The 18545-nt window shown below is 39.0% G+C and overlaps 1 protein-coding gene across 1 annotated transcript in view; it reads right to left on the minus strand.

Moving 5' to 3' along the window:
• The window catches only part of CARPB (Carbonic anhydrase-related protein B), a 150993-nt gene that overhangs the window by 65816 nt on the left and 66632 nt on the right, over positions 1 to 18545 (minus strand). The window lies entirely within an intron of this gene.

Here is an 18545-nt window from a genome sequence, read left to right on the forward strand (position 1 = left end):
TTGCGCTAATTATGGCTCGGCGTTGGGATAGGAAATTTTCCGTTCATTTCTTTTACATACATAATCGAAAATTATACCAATAAAAAACTTATTTGTTGCGTATTAAATCGTATAATAGTCGTGAATAATATCCATAAATTAACAGTAAATCTGATTTATTATGATTAATTGAAATTTTGGTGGTTAATTTATCCGTTTCCCCAAGCTTTAGCGATAATCAACAATTTCGAGTTCAGACGCTCTGTACTTGGCCGCTAAAACAAGCCCTTCATGCGAATATATCTAGTAATGTTAGTACGCTTTTTAGGCCTTTAAGCGTATACAAAGTGTTTCAAAAGGTTATGCAAAATTTTTAAGGAGTTGTAAGGGGTATAGAAGTGTGCGTGTTTTTCCCCCATTTTCCTACGATGAGTTAAAAGAGCGCCAGACAGCTTCAAACTGTGGCCTACTAGCCCCTGGAAGTAGGCTGCGACAAGCGCTAAGCCAAGCAGCAGGGAGTTTAAATACTGTTTAAGTTATCTTTTTACGCTGGTTACCTCGATTTGTTTACAAAGTCCTTTTTTACCTATCACACGAACCCAAACCTTAATGTCCGCGTTTCCCCGCTGCTTGGTTTTGCACTGGTCGCAGCCTACTTCCAGGGGCTAGAAGGCCACACTTTGAAGCTCTCTGGCACTCTTTTAACTCATCGGAGGAAAATGGGGAAAAAACAGGCATGCTTCTCAACTCACCGACTACAACTCCTTGAAAATTTTGCATAACCTTTTGAAACACCCTGTATATCCGAACCTCCTAAATCTTATAAATTTTAATTAAGGCAAATCGATAACTCGTTCTTACAAGGAGACTATCCGAGGTGTTACACACCGATTTTGTTGAAACTCGGGGGATTGGTAGACCTTCATGTAACTTGATAAATCCTAAAGGGATTTTATTCGGTTTTGCCATGGCAACGAAAAATGATTTTTACGACATAAAATAACATGGGATTTTGACCGATTTCCTTGTGAAAAAATTTAAAAAATTGATAAAAATGTGACCAATTTTGATTTTTTCGTCAATTTTTATCAAATTTTTTATAATTTTGCTATTTTAATTTTTTTTTCAATTTGGTAAAATGTTTCACAGGGGGGACCTTTGGAATCGGTCAAAATCCCATGTTATTTTCAACGGGAAAATTTCCATTTTAAGTTGTCAAAAACATTTTTCGTTACCATGGCGAAACCGTTGCCCATTGAATAAAATCCCTATATGATTTTTCAAGTTACATGAAGGTCTACCAATGCACCGAGTTTGAACAAAATCGGTGTGTAACACCTCGGGTAGTCTCCTTGTAAGTTACTAACACCCGTAAGAGAAATGAAGCCGCGACTTAGGCCAATCTCGGGTGCCGATTTTCAGGGTTCCGGAAGTCATTGCCCCCCGCCAAATAGAAGAAACCCGCTCCAGGAGCTTCGGAGCTACCACCTGGTAAGCTTAGCCTCGTTACGAAAGCCCCCCCCCCGCAGCGAAAGCCATAACTCCCCGTAAAAACCTTGATATAAAAATAACGCGGAGACGTCTCTGGACTTTCAATTTTCTCTCCTCTCTTTTTCGCTCGGGATTTTTATACTCGATATGACTGCGGCTAATTTAGGCTTGGCATTTTGTCATTTCTTTAAAAAAAATGAGATACGTGTCCTGGAAGTCTATATAATAAGAACGAAGAGACGCCCGGGTCGAGTCAAATTTGAAATAAGCCAGCTGAGTAGGACCGTTGATAATGGGGAGAACGGCCACACTTCGTCGGCTCTCCAAATGAATACCGATGGCCTCGACGTCACTTCCGACATCGATTTTTACCGCCAGCGCCACCTTCCCGAGTCCGGATCGTTGCGAACAAAGTAAAGAGAATTTACCTTATCAAGCGCGGGAAATGCGCGGGTATTCCTAAATATAAATTCGTGGTCAGCCGAACGTTAGCTCGAAGACGTAGCTTTCGAGTTTCGGTTATTAATAACGATATCATCCATCAATCTCACTCGACCCTCGTTTAACGCTAAATTAAGCCGCGTTTACTCCAGCCCACATACAGCTAAGAACGGGGCTGATTTTGGGCTTTGCCAATAAAAATATTGACGTTAGGCTAAAGCAAATCCGGAAGTCGATTAATTGAAATGTTTTACACGTGGTACAACCTCGAAAGGGTTCAATAAACGCCCATTTACGTCCTCCAGATTGTTAGACAGGATCGCGTCTCTGCAGTATCTGTCTCTCTTTATTTTTCAATTAGAAAAGACCACTGGTAAGCAATATCCCAGTTTCAATAACCGCACCGCCATCTATCGACTATAGAAATAACTATTAGTATGTTACTTGTCACAACAAAGTGAAGCCTACGCTAACGTCATAGGTCACCGAGGTCACGCTGAGGTATGACGTCCAACTACCATTCTCGTGTGCTCTTTCGTCTCACTGCGCGTGTGCCAGATATTACTGAAAGCGACTTTTCGTTTCACTCAAGAATGCAGATTTAGGTTTAACTTCGAAATATTAGAACCATAGAGTGGAAGGCTATCAGCGAAACTTGTGAACACTTTTCGTACGCAACGTCTTGTTTCCGAGGCGTGAAATAAACAAGGTGGCCTAAAGGTAATGTACAAAAAGTCAGTTAATACTCTAAAAAATGTAAAAACCACACCATCGCTCTTTGGACTATATTTATTCACGCCTCGAAAACAAGCTATCCCGTTAGGATTATTGTTTCATGCGCTTCCAAAGGGCCTTCCACTCTAAGCGAGTGGGTTACTCTACGATTAGAACTCTTCCAGTCACGTTGGAATAAAAATATCAAACGTGAAACTTTTTTTCAGTTTTTTTTTATATTAATAGGGAGGTGGCAGCATGACGTATATAATACGTCACCCATGCTTTTCCAATTGAAAAAAAAAAGAATACCAGTATGGCGGCCATAGCCAAAGGTACGGCATGACGTCACGCTGCCCAGTCCCTATTTGGAAATATCTTGGTGGTATTCCGTTTCGTTCTTCTTCACGGTCGCATTTAAGCTTGCATGGCCGTTCTCGTCCTCGCGAGCTTCTCCGCAGCAGACAAATTAAAATGGTCATAAAGCCGGGATAATTATACACCCTTATCTTAAAGCCATACCCGTAATCTGGCCGTCACGTCGTCTGTAGCGTTTTGCTACGAGTCAAATGCGACTGTCACGTCCCCGCTCGAGGAAGGGCCAGCTGGGTGAGTCGACAGTCACGCTAGTCCTTGTTGGCCGCCTCCCCACCAGCCACCTCCCCACCAGTCACCTCCCCACCGGCCACCTCCCCACCGGCTAAGAAACGAATCTGGAGGGGCTCTTTCCGGCGTGGCACGTATGGCGACGAGGAATGCAAGCGTTTCTTCAAAGACGGCGCTACGTCTTGGAAGCGGCGAATTGGGCCGCCTGTAAGCGCTAATTCGCGTTCTATCGGACGCAACAAACGCGTGACAATTTCACGCTCGGAGACGTTGTCTCGTTGGGTTAGACTCCTTTTGATTAGCGGTATTGGTCGAGCCTACCGCCACCGCCGTACCAAGAACATTTCCTACACGCGATAGTTTCTAAGGAGTTTTTAAATTATTCTAAGCCCCACCCTGCAACCGGAGAGATAATGGCCGGAATAGTCCCCCTCCCGTCTGATTTTAAATGCTCTCCAACAATGTTTCTCGTTTATTTTTCCTTCCTTTTTAAACGCGTTTGACCTGTCTCCCGAAATACAAGAAACTCGTAAAAAGAAATTATCTTAGTATTTCTTATACAAACTTAAGAACAACTTTTATAAATAGTTTTTTTTTCATAATTAAAACGTCACCTCAAATTATTGTTAATCTCATGTGAATCTTAATACTCATAAAGTTTAGTAAATACATTTCAGTTTCTTTAAAAGGAGAAGGTGTAAGGCTTATCCGAAATCAAAACTGAAATGAAGCATTATAAAATGCACGATAATATACCGCAAAGTAGTAAATTAAAATTTAATGGCCACCAATTACAAATTAATATATGGCAATCGGCGGTAGAAAACGCAAAAAAAAACACAACAACAACTGTTCATAGGCTAAATCATAAAATAGCGAGAAATTAAAACCGTCGCCATGGAGATAGTCTAGTAATTTCTACAAAGATTAGATTAGATCTCGGTTTTCTATTTTTAATAATACGACGCGTACTCATCACGGAAAAGTTTTAAGCGTTAATTATCGCAATTAAAACTCATTGATAGTGCGCAATTTATTCCCGTATATCTCTTGAACGGCGCTCTGAATAAGGCGAATCAATTTCCCGCGCCCCTAACCACCGCATCGCGAGCGCTAAAAGTGCCGTGTTTGAGGCATTTGCCGCAACAAAAACGCCTCTTTCTCCTCAATTGAAAGAAGCACACCCACTTTAAAGTTGTGTCACGAGAAAACTTTCCCCACCGCCCCTTTAACCCGAAAACTCAAAAACCTAATGATTATAATCGATCCAGCACGTCGTTCCACTCAAGCTCACTCTCTCTCTATTTTTAAGGTCAAAGCTTTTTCTCTTAAATAAGGCGCGCGTCGTCTCCGATATCGCTTCATCATTTTTTTTCGCTGTCCAGCGGGATAAAGTGTCCGAATCTTATGGCTCCTCGAAACGTCGTTGTCTCCCCCTGGCGGTGTATCTCCCCCCAACCTGCCTCGAATTAAGACTAAGTTTCTTCACAGCGAAACGGGCGCATCCATCATTTTGCCGCCTTCAGTGCCACCCCGACCGTCCGGAAAAAATAAAGAACTAGTCCCAACAAAATTCCTCGTTCTTCGAAGAAGTGGCTTCTCTTAAGAAGGAGAAGAGAATCAAAGCCATATTTGGAATTACGTCTAGACCGAGCTAACTCCCAAAAGAGAACGGGCTATATCATCCTGACAGGCCTGTAGGTTAAAATAACTTTGAGACTTTGGCCTGCAATTGACGGAAGGACGTAGCTTACAATTTCTTTTTAACGCGAGAGCAATTCCATTGAATAAAGGAACCCAGTTTCCTCCATTCTCGGGGACAATATTAAAAAAAAAACAAAAGATTAAAAAAACGAGGCCCTTGAAAAGACACTAAGCGCTTTCTCAGCGGCCCCGATCGAAGCATCCGCGCAAAGTGGAACTCGCCAGACCTTTAAGTATAAGGTGCATCCGCAGTCCCAGAAACTAGTACGAGAACAAGTTTCGCTGCGGGATTTGTTCCTTCTAAGCCAGCCGACAGTTTTCTTTACGCTGTTACTTTAAGGGGATCTTCCGATGGTTTTCGTTTATCGAGTGTCTATCATAATAATAATATTCTGGACGAGGCAAATTGAAACGAATTTTGCAAAGTGACATTAAACATTCTATAGAGGAAAGAGTATACTTAAAATTGTTAGTCGGCTTTAGATGGATAATTAAATTGATCAGTAATGCTTGAGCCAGAAAACATTAAATACACGTTTAAAGGGAATATAACCCCTCTTGTTTGCTAGGGTGCGCTTAGACTATATCGAGTGTTGTAATTGTTTAGTTTACCTTTTATTCTAGTTACTTTATTTAACTGTGCTTGATAGCTTAAATGCTTTTTACTTTAATAGTATCATAGTTTATTCTTTTATTATCTCTTCTGGTTACAATTACATGTCTGTCCTTTTTTCATACTATCTTTAGCCCCATCTGGGGGCTTAATATACAACATCGAGTAGCTTCCACAAGCCTTCCTAGCGAGGGGTGGTAAGGAGTTAGTTTGATCGGGTTTTTCCCCCAAATTCCGAAAAAAGTTATACACCCTAGCTTAACTAACTTACTTTTTCCATTTTACCGTAAATATTGTGTTTCATCTACACGTACTGGTTTATTTAATAATAATCATCTAGGCTAATACCCATGGCATCACCTAAGGCCCAAATCATCTAGTGTGGCGGGGCTATAATGCGTAGGAGGGTAATGGGAAGCCCTTCATGCAACGCGAACCAACAGCTCCCTACACTTACTATTACCGTTAACCTTTATGGAAGGGGGAAACCGAAGAACTCGGGGGGAAACCCCTTTAACCAGTGTGGAGAAAACCCAATTTCAAGAGATGGTATCGAACCCGGCTCCTCTCGCTGCGAGGTGAAAGTGCTAACCACTTCGCTTAATAACTAACATAAATATGTAAAATTTACTACTCCCTAGTTACGTCAAAAAATAGTGCCACTCAGTATTGAATTTGTGAACTATATTTCCGGAAGTGTAATCGCAGTTGCTCGCTTCAGATAAAGGTTTACAGAAATTTAAAAAGGTAACGCTTACTTTAGGACATAATGAATAAATTATTATAAACATTATCTTCATCATCAACCTGCATCGAGTATTATCGGATTGAGTGAGTTTGAAGTTGGTTGCCTATAGAAGAAAACCTCTAAAGCATACTCAATTTACTGGTAATGGATTTAGTCATTCTTCTACTAATTCGGCTTTGGTTAAGAAATAAGGAAGTAAGAAAAATGAAATAGGTGTCATCATAAGTTAATGATACCTCTAAGTACACAAATAAGCCCTTTCAAGGAGGAATCTTTGTCCAGAAAATGTGATGTCAAATCTTGTCCCTCCGATTCCCGCAAAAATGAAAGATTTGAAAAATATCTCTGACCCAGCGCCGCTGTGCGGTCGAGAATGAAACTATATTGGGAGGGGCTACTTTTACTAGTCGTACCTTAGTGGGGGTGCCTTAGCGGGGTGGAGGGGGAGAGGGAGAGGGAGAGAGTTCATTCGTTATAATTTCAGTCACATGAGAGAAATAAACCAATAGCAAAAAAAACGTTTTTCTGCCTCTGCGGGGGGAACGAATTTTCTAAGGGAATATCGAAATTTACCTCTTTTGGGGAAGTTCAAGCTAGCCTTGCACCAAACAGGATTAAAGAAACGTAAGCTTGGGCAGTTCCAAGTGTATGTTAAGGATACTTTGATACGCAGTACGGAGATACATAGGTCGATTTGGACAAGCATTTCCGCCATAGGCAGCATAGCCATTTGTCTACTTAGAGGTATCATTAACTTATGGTGTCATACTTATGGTTATTACGTTACTTACGCAGTTACCCACCACAAAGCGGTTAATTTTACCAAATGACCATCGTTCAGTACTTTCAAAAAAGAAGAAATTTCGGGAGTTTAATTAACGCTTCCGGTATTTTAAAGTATACGTTCGAAAGAGTTCGACTAATTTGAAATAATTGCAAGCGAAATCGCGGACATAAATACGAGGTTCTAACAATAGATTTTAGTACTTACATCGACAGAAATTGATACTTGAACGGAACGAGTGGTTTTCGTAACACTAACTAACGGAACCGAGGGCGGTATGGGGGGAGGGGGGGGTTCGCTAGTCTATCGAAGGCGTTCATTCTCCGGAAGCGGCCTCTTGTTAGATTGAAGTGTATCTTTTTGTTTCGGAAGAAAGCGGCGGAAAATTTGGCTCGCTCGCTTTCAAAAGAGCGGAGATTGGAGGCTACCTCTCGCCATCAGAGTGTGTGCCCAAATCCTTTTAATTTACGCCAATGGTATTTTAATTATCGACTCTTCCGCGCGCCCTTTGTGCCGATACTCGGGGATGTCCTCTCGGCACTCTGTCTTTTGGACGCTAGCGACTTAACAGTTTATACTAGCTCTTCGCGACTTCCCGAATAAAGGCGACCTTCGTGCCGCACACACAATGACGAAAGGAGGATAATGAATTATTCAATGTGGTTTTTATGCTTTCTTCTCTCCGCGAGCCTGCCCCCCCCCTGCCCCCCCCCGTCTCCCACTCTTTCTTTGCCCTTTAATTAAAAAGCCATAAAATACGATTGCACACAAGGCGCCTTCCATCGTATGTAACTCTCAGTTGAGCCCGCCAGCGTTTTTCACAATAATTGTTCCGTAGTGAATACTTTCAGGTTGACTTTTTTCTGACTTACCACTCAATTGAAGTGCGGTTGAAATGCTAGGGCGCATTTATCGTCGTTCGTATTTAAGTCTCCCCCCCCCCCCCGAGGTAGAATTTTAATTCAATTTTAAAAAACAACTAGCCTTTTTTTCGCGTTTTCCGAACAATATTAAATTTATTATTTAGACTCCGGACATTTTGTCAACTTAGCGGTAAATTGTTTATAAGCATTCCTTCGTTTTAAATTCGAATCGCGTAGGACGCTCCTTTGACAAACAACTTGCCAATAGCTCTTTTATAAATTCAGCTTGCCGAACTAGTTTTTATGTTGCTCTTACGCCATCTAGGAGCAACAAACATAGCACCCCACACAAGGAGAACGCAACCCGTCAAAAGTCGTGCATTTTCTCGCGTACAGTTTTCAATGGTTAGACGCTTTAGAGCCTGCTGCCGTCGGAAGGGGAAAATTCGGAAATTGTCTTCCCCCTTTCCGTAAAACGTTCAGCGTAATGGTTCGTCCAATGAAATTTGTACGCAACGCTACGTTAGCGTGTTTAAAGGCTAGCTGCGTTCTCCTTGCGTTTGTTGCTCCTAGACGCCACGATGTTATACCTTTATTGAAATAGTTTTGACACACGTGGTTTGCATGCGCACGTGAAATTACGAGGTTTCTCGCGCCTTAATTGCGCGTTCGTAATATTATCAAAGTTAAAGTCGTGACGAAAGTTGTAGCTACATTCAAACAAGAAGGCTACGTTAATTTATAAAAAAACCTACGATGATAAGCGAGGATGAGATAACCCAGTTAAAATTCATCTAAAATTCTACATTCAAATCGGGATTCGAGGTATATAAAATCAGCTTTAAAAAGAACTTTAGCCTTCAAAAGCGCTGTTACATCCGGGAATCGCGTACGCATTAGCATAAGGAACAACCGAGGATAAAAAAAACTTACCGGATATTCCGGTCGCGGCGTGGCACGCTTATAATTGAGCATTCGCAGAAATAGCCTATTAATATTTATCGCTCTAGGGCCAGAGGGAGAAGCGCGACTCCTGGCGGCAATCGGTGCGCCAAACCCAAAAGGGCCAAAAACGAGTAAGAAGCTAATTTGGAGCTGCCGATCGAATGGACATCTACGCGGAGATGGAGATATCTAGGTCCCGCTTAAAGAACTAGTCACGCTTCGCTAAAACCACAGCGAGGGGGCACGCCCTGTTTGGACGCAAACTGAACCCTATCCCCCCGGCCGAATCTACGTATTCGATTGACGAGGGAACGAAGTGTAGAAGCTAGAAAGAGAACGCGTTGGGAAAATGTGCCTTCTCATCTCTTCTTCGTCGTGAAGTACCAAGCGGGCTCTCTCTCAGGCTGCGGAGCTGAGCACATTTCGGAAGCGAACCCGGAGCGTCTAGGCTTTCTCCAAGATTATCCGCCTCTCGCTCTCAGGGCTGTTGCGTCCCGTATTCTATCCAATGATTCTCTCTGACTAAAGGAATGAACCTCTCAAATCTACACTACCTCCGGCCAATGTTGCGTTCCGCATTGATGTACCCCGAAAAATCAAACTTGTAAATTAGGCGATTGGAAATTTATATATACGGAATTGGAATCGCAATTTGGCTACTGGCGTTTTTAAGCGGGTCGCCATTTTTTAGTCCCCCTGTTCTCGTTGATCTGGTTAATTGGATCGCGAAGTTTGAAAGAGCCGTTTTAGCTTTCGATTCGAAACTTGTTACATTATTTGTATCAGATATTATCAGTCGCTTTAGGGTATACAGATTTTGGTCCTCTAATTTCGAAACGGCGAAGTGGCAAAGTTGGGGCACCAAAGGATTCGATTTTAGCGTAATTTCGTAATAACGTATTTTTTAAATTAAAGGTTAGTCAAATTAGGGTATACAGATATAATTATTGTAAATATATTTTATCTTTATAATAATAACAACAGACCGACTGAATTATGTCCGTTTCAAATGACTTGATCAATTAATTATCTCGTTATTAGAAATGTAATGTGCCCTAAATGTTTATTAGTTTTACTGATATCGGCAGATTTCCGAGGATAGCCAGAGTTCCTACACAGTACTGATGAGCCCCAAAAGGGCGAAACCGGTCTACTGTTGGAATCTCTGGCATAAATTTTGACTTTTGATATTAGAAATGTCATTTTAAAGCTATATTTTAGTTATACATTAATTTAATATAAACTTAAAGGGGAACGGCCAAGCTTTTCCAAATACGGCCTTATTTCCGTATCAAAAGATTAATATACTAACACGTACCTTTTTTTGTCTTGAAAAAATAGCTTTTGGCCCAAAAAGTTTAAACGAAAAATAACGCCAGGTGTTTGGGTTGGAATTTTCGCCGCCATCTTAGGGGCTGCCGCCAGCGCCCCTAACCCCGTATGAGCGATTTGCGAACTATCCTAACTTTTAAAATCGCGCAATATAGGCTTAGGTCTCTTATAACTTCTTCAGCAGCGCGCGCTTTTACGTTGTTTTTCCTTCTCACCGACTTCTCACCAGGTGTCGCGGCGTACGCGCGTTTTTCGATTTCCCGAAATTTATTTATTTTATTAAAAATTAACCACTCAATATTTTTTGATGGGGTTATCGCCATAAATTTTAGTTTTTAATGGGCTATAGGGCTATCTAACTGGTTAAAGCTTGACCGTTCCCCTTTAAATCGCTCACTTTTAGCGTAACGTCGGCGAGCGTTGCTTACGATATACGTAACGTAACTCAAAACGAAAAATAAAAGATATATAATTTTCAATTTCCCGAATGAATTCCCATTGTCATTAATATCCTTTTCAAATACTTTAGATTTCCATTCTAGCCACAAAACCTACTATCCCCCTTTTCTCCTCGCCCGTTTATTTTTAGCAATGATACGTTACGAATCTTTACGAACGAGAGAGAGAGAGATTTACGCGTTTTTATGTCGCGACTGGCGAAATCTTAAAAATCAATGAAGATAGCCTGGGCTCAGCGAAGGGAGACCTCGCTGTACGGTAGTTTACTTTTTAATAACACAACAGAAAATAGAGCACCGTAAATCAAAAACCTTTCTTCGGCGTAGAAGAGTACGAAGCCCCGTATGTTTCCATTTCTGTAGGGAATCACGTAAAAATAGCCCCACCATTGATCACGGCGTTGCTTTTTGGAACAAAAGCCATTTGGCCGAGCCAGCTCAGCCTAGTTCGAGAAAATAAACGCTTTTATTAAAAACGTTAATATATTTCATCACCTTCTGCCGCCTTTCCAGACGATAGAAATTTCACCGGGAAATGGTTCAACATGGCGACAGTCTCTCGAAGGCGTCGCGAGATGGCGGTAACGGCGGATGACCATAGCCTTCTACCGTACGTACGATGACGTCACCTAAAAACTACCAAATATAGGCGAAACGTATTCGAAAAACTGGATATAAAACGCGGCTAGATTTTAAGCCGTTAAAGTTGTGAAATCGAAGTCGCTATACGTTGTCAATTAGTTCAAATGGGAATTTACCGGAGTAATATCTTTTATAGTTTCGCTAAAATGTCGACATTAATTTTGGTTTTTATTGTTTTTGGACAAAAGACGTAAAACTTTTATTTTACGACCGGAAACGATATGACGTAATGTATCATACGACGTTTTCGGGTCGGAAAATAGGCAATTTAGTTGACGATTTTTGAACGGAACTAGATACAAAATCGATTTTGAATTTATTTTGCCTCGTCATTTTTATATCGTGTTTAATCTACGGTAATATTCTCCGAAGTATATTCTTTGGGCGAATAGTTGTTTTGCAAAGCAAATATTATTTGAAAGAAGGGGGAGGGAGAGAATGGATGTTTATCATCATGTATTTGGGTGAATAAAATCTTTTTTTATCTTTTATATTTTTATACGAAAAATGATTGTTGACCTTTATTTGGACTTGACTGGGGATAGTTTCTACGAATATTCGAAATTGTATCTTTGGTAAATTAAATTCTAAAGGTACTTAAAGCACCCTGCTTTCGTCAAATTTTATTACGGACATTTTCAAAATAATATTTACGTTTTTCTCTTTATCATAAGTATCTAAACTCTAAATTACTCTTACGCGTACGTATCCAGATTGGAAAATTAATATTTTCGTATATCGAAATAATATGAATTCGAAAACGATATTTGTATTGGCTGTCGGGCTGTCAAATATAACATACATTTTGAAAACTAGACGGCGTTTTTAATACACGCACTAATGCCATGAAAAACCTTAAAATAATAAGTTCAGACACAAGCACTTATTTCCTAGATTTTAATAGACTTTATTTTAGCAATTTGAGGAAGATATTTACACATAAAGATGGCACCTAGGAGCAACAAACACAAGGAGAACGCAGCTAGCCTTAAACACGCTAACGAAAGGTTGTGTACGAATTTCATTGGACTAGCGTCACGAGCCTTTAATCTAAACGTTTTAAGGGCGGGGGGGGGGAGACAATTTACGAATTTTCCCCTTCCGACGGCAGCAGGCGCTAAAGCCTCTAGCCAATGAAAAATGTACGCAAGAAAATCCACGACTTTTGACGGGTTGCGTTCTCCTTGTGTGGGGTGTTGTGTTTGTTGCTCCTAGATGGCACCACAACTTTAAGGGGCCTACCCGCTTCTATTTAATAACGCGAGTCACCGAGCGTGCGTCACGCGCCGTTATTAAATTAAACGAGAAAAGCTACCTACTGTTGTGTGGCGCCATCTTTAGCTTAGTGAAAGTGAAATTGTTAGGTAGGATATCCCGTATTTTGTTTGTCTTCTGTTTGCAGGGCTGTATTTACGGATACAGACTTATAGGAAGCTAATAAATCATAAAGTGAAATTTATCCCCAAACGTCGTTATGAATTTACGCGCGAGATAAATAAACATAATTAATTATCATGAAAAATTATCTGGAAAATATTTGCTTTTTATTTTATATTGTGACGTTTAATAATTCATAGAATATTTTGGAAATAATACTGGAACATTTTCCGATAAAGACTTACTTTAAGATATTTTAGCATATACATAAATAAATAATAATAAAATTAGTTAATTTCCTCGTTTCAATATTGCCCAAAAAGTTGCGAAATTTAACGCAATATCAAGAACGATGGAAGGAATTAATTGTTTTTTTAAAATAAATTGAAAAATTAACGTAACCCTAAACAAAAACAGTAAACCATATTTTGACTAGAGATTTTAAATGAGACCAAATTATATAATTTAATACTATTGCGGTCAACAATTACTTTAACTCGAATCATTACATGATAAACTCTACTGATTATGTATCGTACGCAACGTTCACGATTATCTTTCAAGCCATTTTCAAAGCTATCGTGCGTAACGAGGTTTAAAAAAATATACCACCCCTGTTTGTCGTGTACCCAAGGGTTCGATCCATTACTATCTGCTATTTAATATATCCCTCAACGATAAAATTGACAGTTATCCGGCCTTAGCGTCTCAACTTACAAACACTTAACGTAAATAAATTACGGTCTTGCCCTTAAAGAATTTTCTCTAACAATTGATAAATCGGGGTACGTTATTTTCTCAACCAGTACTATAATCAAAATCAACGATATGCCAATAAACTCTAGCGAGTACATCGATGTGTGGCTAGACCGTCGTTTAACGTTCCCTAAACGTACAAATAGCGTTTGTTTGTCTCGCTACAGTCAGCTGTATACTACAATAAATAGCGGATATTCCAAAGCAAATACTAATTGAATTGTTCAAGCGCTCTCTCTCTCTCCTATTGGATCTATATACGGACAAACATAATTTGGAGTCTGTTCTCATTCTACAAATTCTCGTACACATACTACTAAAAAAATGGCAAACTAACGCGCATCAGCTTTTATATGTTGTTTTCAAAGAAATTAATAACAATATATTAATAATTCAAAAGTCCCATTCTGCAAACCGACAATAACATAACTTAAATTGTTTATAGTGGGTTAATTCCCTAGATGAATAATAATAAATAATAATAATAATCAGCTAAGCTAATACCCAAGGCACCACCCTAGGCCCAAGTCATCTAGCGACTTTAAATACCTATTAAATCAGGTGACCGGGTTACAATGTGTAGGAGGGTGGTGGCAAGCCCATCCTGCCACGCGAGCAAACCGCACCCTACACTCACTATTACCGTTAACCTCTACAAGTTTTTATGGAAAGGGGAAACCGAAGATGTAGAGGGAAAACCCCTTAACCAGTCGGGAGATACCTTTCAAACTCTACGCGGAAGGAGTGGTTCCGAGTTTTCACTCAGTGCCACAAGTTGGGATCGAACCCGATTCCTCTTGCTGAGAGGCGAAAGTGCTAACCCAAACAATTTAAAATTTAATTTATTTAAAGAATTCATCTTGGAAGAGTAATTTAATTGATATACATATTTTGTTTTTTGTTATCATATTTACCTCAATTGTTTTAAGTCTTTTGTTATCATACTCGCCAGTACCGGATATATTGAAGGTGGGGCCCTAGGCAGATTTTGGTGGTGCCCTATGTAAGGAAAGCATAAAAATGCAAAAATCGCATGTCCAGAAGAAAAATCAATGGATTTCATCAGTGGGGGGGGGGGGGGGGCTTCGGTTGGTGTGGGCCCATAGGCCAGTGCCTAGTAGTCCTAGTCCTTTAATCCGGCACTGATACTCGCTAATTAATTACAAATTTAATAACAGTCCAATTAGTCGACTCCAAGACTCCTTCGATAATTTTTGTACATTCCAAGTTTGAAATAAATTTCAATTTAAATAGCATCAAATATAGGATTTTCAACACAGCCAAAATAATATATATTTTTATACAAATGTAAAACCTTTCACCTAATAAAAAATCAGGGTCACTCGATAAGATAGGTTGCTCAATTTGTTTGTGCAAAACTGGAAATTTAAAGGAAATATACCACTAGCAAACTAAAGTTAAGTTTCCGTCGTTACTCACTGATGGCGCTATAGTCTTGATGGTAGTTGAATATACTGCCGCAGCAGAATGGAAATGTTCCGCTACCTTCTAGACCGTCGCGCCACGAGTGACGGGTGAGTATCGACGGAAGCTCGACCCACACCGTTAGTGTTATACCCCTTTTAAACTGGGTTTTAGGTCTGGCCCCGGAGCATAAAGTGACTTTCTTAAAAAAAGAATGAAATAGGGAGAAAAAGAGGTAATCAAAGCTAACTGGTAGTTTGTAGTCGCGACGCGATAGAAAGTTTCATTCGGATATCCGCGAAATAAAATAGGAATTTTTTTATTTACGGATATAAAAATGGGTTATTTGTCTAAAGGTTTCGGAGCGTATTTCGCTCCCGGGGTCCGTATCCATCAAAGGAGAAAAGGAACAAAGAGCGACGAGCCCATTTTTATTCAAAGCATGCTGGCACATGGATCGTCGAAAAGTCATATAGCTGGGCGGGGGTTGCAGCCTCGCTGCCTCCCAATTCGGCGAGCTCAACTTCGCAGCCGGATAGTTTCGCTCCTTTCACCGAAATTGCTCCCTTTTTCTATAATGAGTCGAACGACTACAAAAGGGAAACTATATCTGACGGCGATTGATTTTAACGCTCTCGTTTATTTTAGGCAGTTACCCCACTCGCCATATTCTCTGCGGAAAATGGGTTCGTTATAGTTCAAATATTTCCAAGCAAAACTAAAACTAAAAGGAATATAACTTCTCGAGATATTTGAGCAAAAATAATTACCTTCTTATAGAAGAGCTATAGTAGCACCTATCTCTGAGTTATGGTAGAACTATAGTAGCACCTATCTCTGAGTTATGGTAGAACTATAGTAGCACCTATCTCTGAGTTATGGTAGAACTATAGTAGCACCTATCTCTGATTTATGGTAGAACTATAGTAGCACCTATCTCTGAGTTATGGTAGAACTATAGTAGCACCTATCTCTGAGTTATGGTAGAACTATAGTAGCACCTATCCCTGAGTTATGGTAGAACTATAGTAGCACCTATCTCTGAGTTATGCCCAGCAAAAACGCAAGATCCCCAGGATATTCATTTTAGATCCAAATCTCCCTGGAACGTCATATCCGAATCTCCGAAAAATATTATGTCGCGTAGATATCCAGGTTTGATCCACAACTAGTAGATCGACCTTGACTAATAGTTAACGGTATAGAGTAAGGTGTACACTTCTTGTTCCAGAACCAATGAAAAGAATACACTCATAGATTCCTATTATTTCGGAGAAATACCACTACATAGAGCATTATTTTGCTATTTTATGGCATTTGAGTAGGAGTTTTAGTAGATATTTAAAAATTATTTTTAGCATCTAATTTACAATACATTTTAACCGTCCACGAGTAACTTTAAATTAATGCTTACGATAGAAATTAAAATTTTTGAAATCAAAAAGATATTCTAAAAATTCTTCTTTCTTTTAAAAAATCTCTATTTGATGTTTCGTAGAATGTTTCTCATTTGCATTCTAGGTTGAATAAATGGATTCCTATTTTAACATAAAATTTTATTAATATTTCATAAATAATCAATTACACTTGAGTTTTGAAAGAGTAAAGTATATTTATAGTTATAGGAAACGCACCGAGAGTCAATTTCCTAGATATAAAGACGAGCTTCGAGTAAGTGATGTTCTATTTTGAATGAAATTACCTGAAATTCCATTCCTGCAGAAAGAAACAAAGAAACTCAAACGAAGTTTTCGAGTCGATTCTCTTACTAAATCCTTTTTTCTTCTTCTTAGAATGGTAAAACCTGTTTCTTTATATAACCTCTCTGGGTGAACTTTTCAACCTACTTCGTCCGTTTAGGCATTTTGTCTCGCTTTAAAATTAAATATCGAATATATATTCTTATAAATCTGTTTATATCCGGTTGGTAGATTTCAAGTGGAGTCTACAATCAAATTGTACTGTCTGCCATCTGCTAAAACGTTGAGAGACTGTTGCTTTTGCGTTCTATCTTTGAGTCTAAGTTAGAAAATCAATTTCTACGCTTAGTCGAACTTTGCCTTTCACCAGTCCCCAGTCGGAAGGTCGTAGATGGTTTCCTTGACTACGCTTCCTTCGAGAATACGGCGCTACGCCCAACCGGGCCGAGTTATCATATCGGGGTGTATAGAAAGATTTTTTTAGTGGTAAAGCGAATTTCCCGTTGCGTGTAAACGACCCGAAGAAAAATACTGGCCGCCTTATTATGCAAAGTCCTGACCGAAAAATTTTGCTCGTTTTTCCGAAATTGAATTTATTTTCTATATTCGGAATATAGGCCAAAGCGAGTTTGTCTGCCGTAAACTTTTCGGTCTGCCGTCTACTTAAGGCATTTTAAATCGTGCGTAAGATAGTCAATGAAAACGAAATAATTTTTTTTTAATATTATTAATATTGCTTTTTTATATATTCTTATTTTTTCCACGTGTTTAAATCTAGTGGAATTTGGTTCATTTCTTTAGTTCTACCAAAAGTATATAAGTGAAACAGTCGATCTGGTAAACAAATTTAATACGCCTAGCTATGTAAAATGTAAAGACTATGCTTCTGATGAATACTGACTTATTGATACACTATATTTTAAATTGTAATTATCTTAGAAAGTTGAATTTTGTATTTTGCTATGCATTATTTTTCTTTCGAAACGAATTTAAAGTGTAGACTCGAAGTAAAATTATGTAAAAGTTGTATTATTTTCCATGGTTTAAAATATAATGCGAAGAAAATTTCATTTGAAAAAAATGGTTTACTTTTCAATTTTAAAACTATTTAATTTGACGTTTTGATAACGAGATTTTAAAAACATCAAATTAAATAATTTTTAAAATTGAAAAGTAATCCATGTTAGTCTGCTATTTTTAAATGAATTTTTCTTCGCATAAAATGATGCAAATAGGGCTTATCTTTTTAACGTACTTCGAAATTCCAGAACAATGGAATAGAAACTACCTGTTATAAAGAATTCTAAAATGTCTCAAAATATGAGCAGTGGCGTAGTGAGGTTATTTGGCGCCCAAACGAAACCTTATCATTATCAATAACAAAATAAATATTAATTTAATTGATATATTAAAAAAAAATAGGTTTCCAATATCCGCTTTAATACTTTAGGCGCCTCTTTGGCGCCCCTCTGACCGTCAGCGCCCGGGGCGTATGCCCCCTACCCCCCTCACTACGCCTCTGAATATGAGGTGGGTTTTTGATCCAGGTAGTTGCATACCTCAACAGCGGAACCCTGGGATTTTTTCAATTAAAAATCTAGTTTACGAAAAAGTAGCTACAATAATGATAATAAAGATTTGAAGAAATAAAACCTTTTTCCCTAAAATTCCTTATCTACAAGTCGCCATAGTAACGTCTTCAAACGAAAATGAGAAATAAACTTTCGAAAATATCGAGCAACAGCAATAAAAAATAATAGCATTATGCCCGTTTGATAAAAGACAGAAAAAACGAAATGCAAACTTTCCGAAAAATGTTCTCAATAAAAGTGTTTTCGACGAAACCGAGAAAAAAAAAGCTTTCAACTTTGTAAAGTGTAAATGCAGTAACCGAGACCATTAACTAACTAAAGGTAAATCTATCGGACTGATCAAGATATTTGCCCAGGAAAGATATTTGCACAAGC

Source organism: Leiobunum rupestre, chromosome 4, assembly GCF_980474605.1.
Source record: "Leiobunum rupestre chromosome 4, qqLeiRupe1.1.hap1, whole genome shotgun sequence".
Lineage (NCBI taxonomy): Eukaryota > Metazoa > Arthropoda > Arachnida > Opiliones > Sclerosomatidae > Leiobunum > Leiobunum rupestre.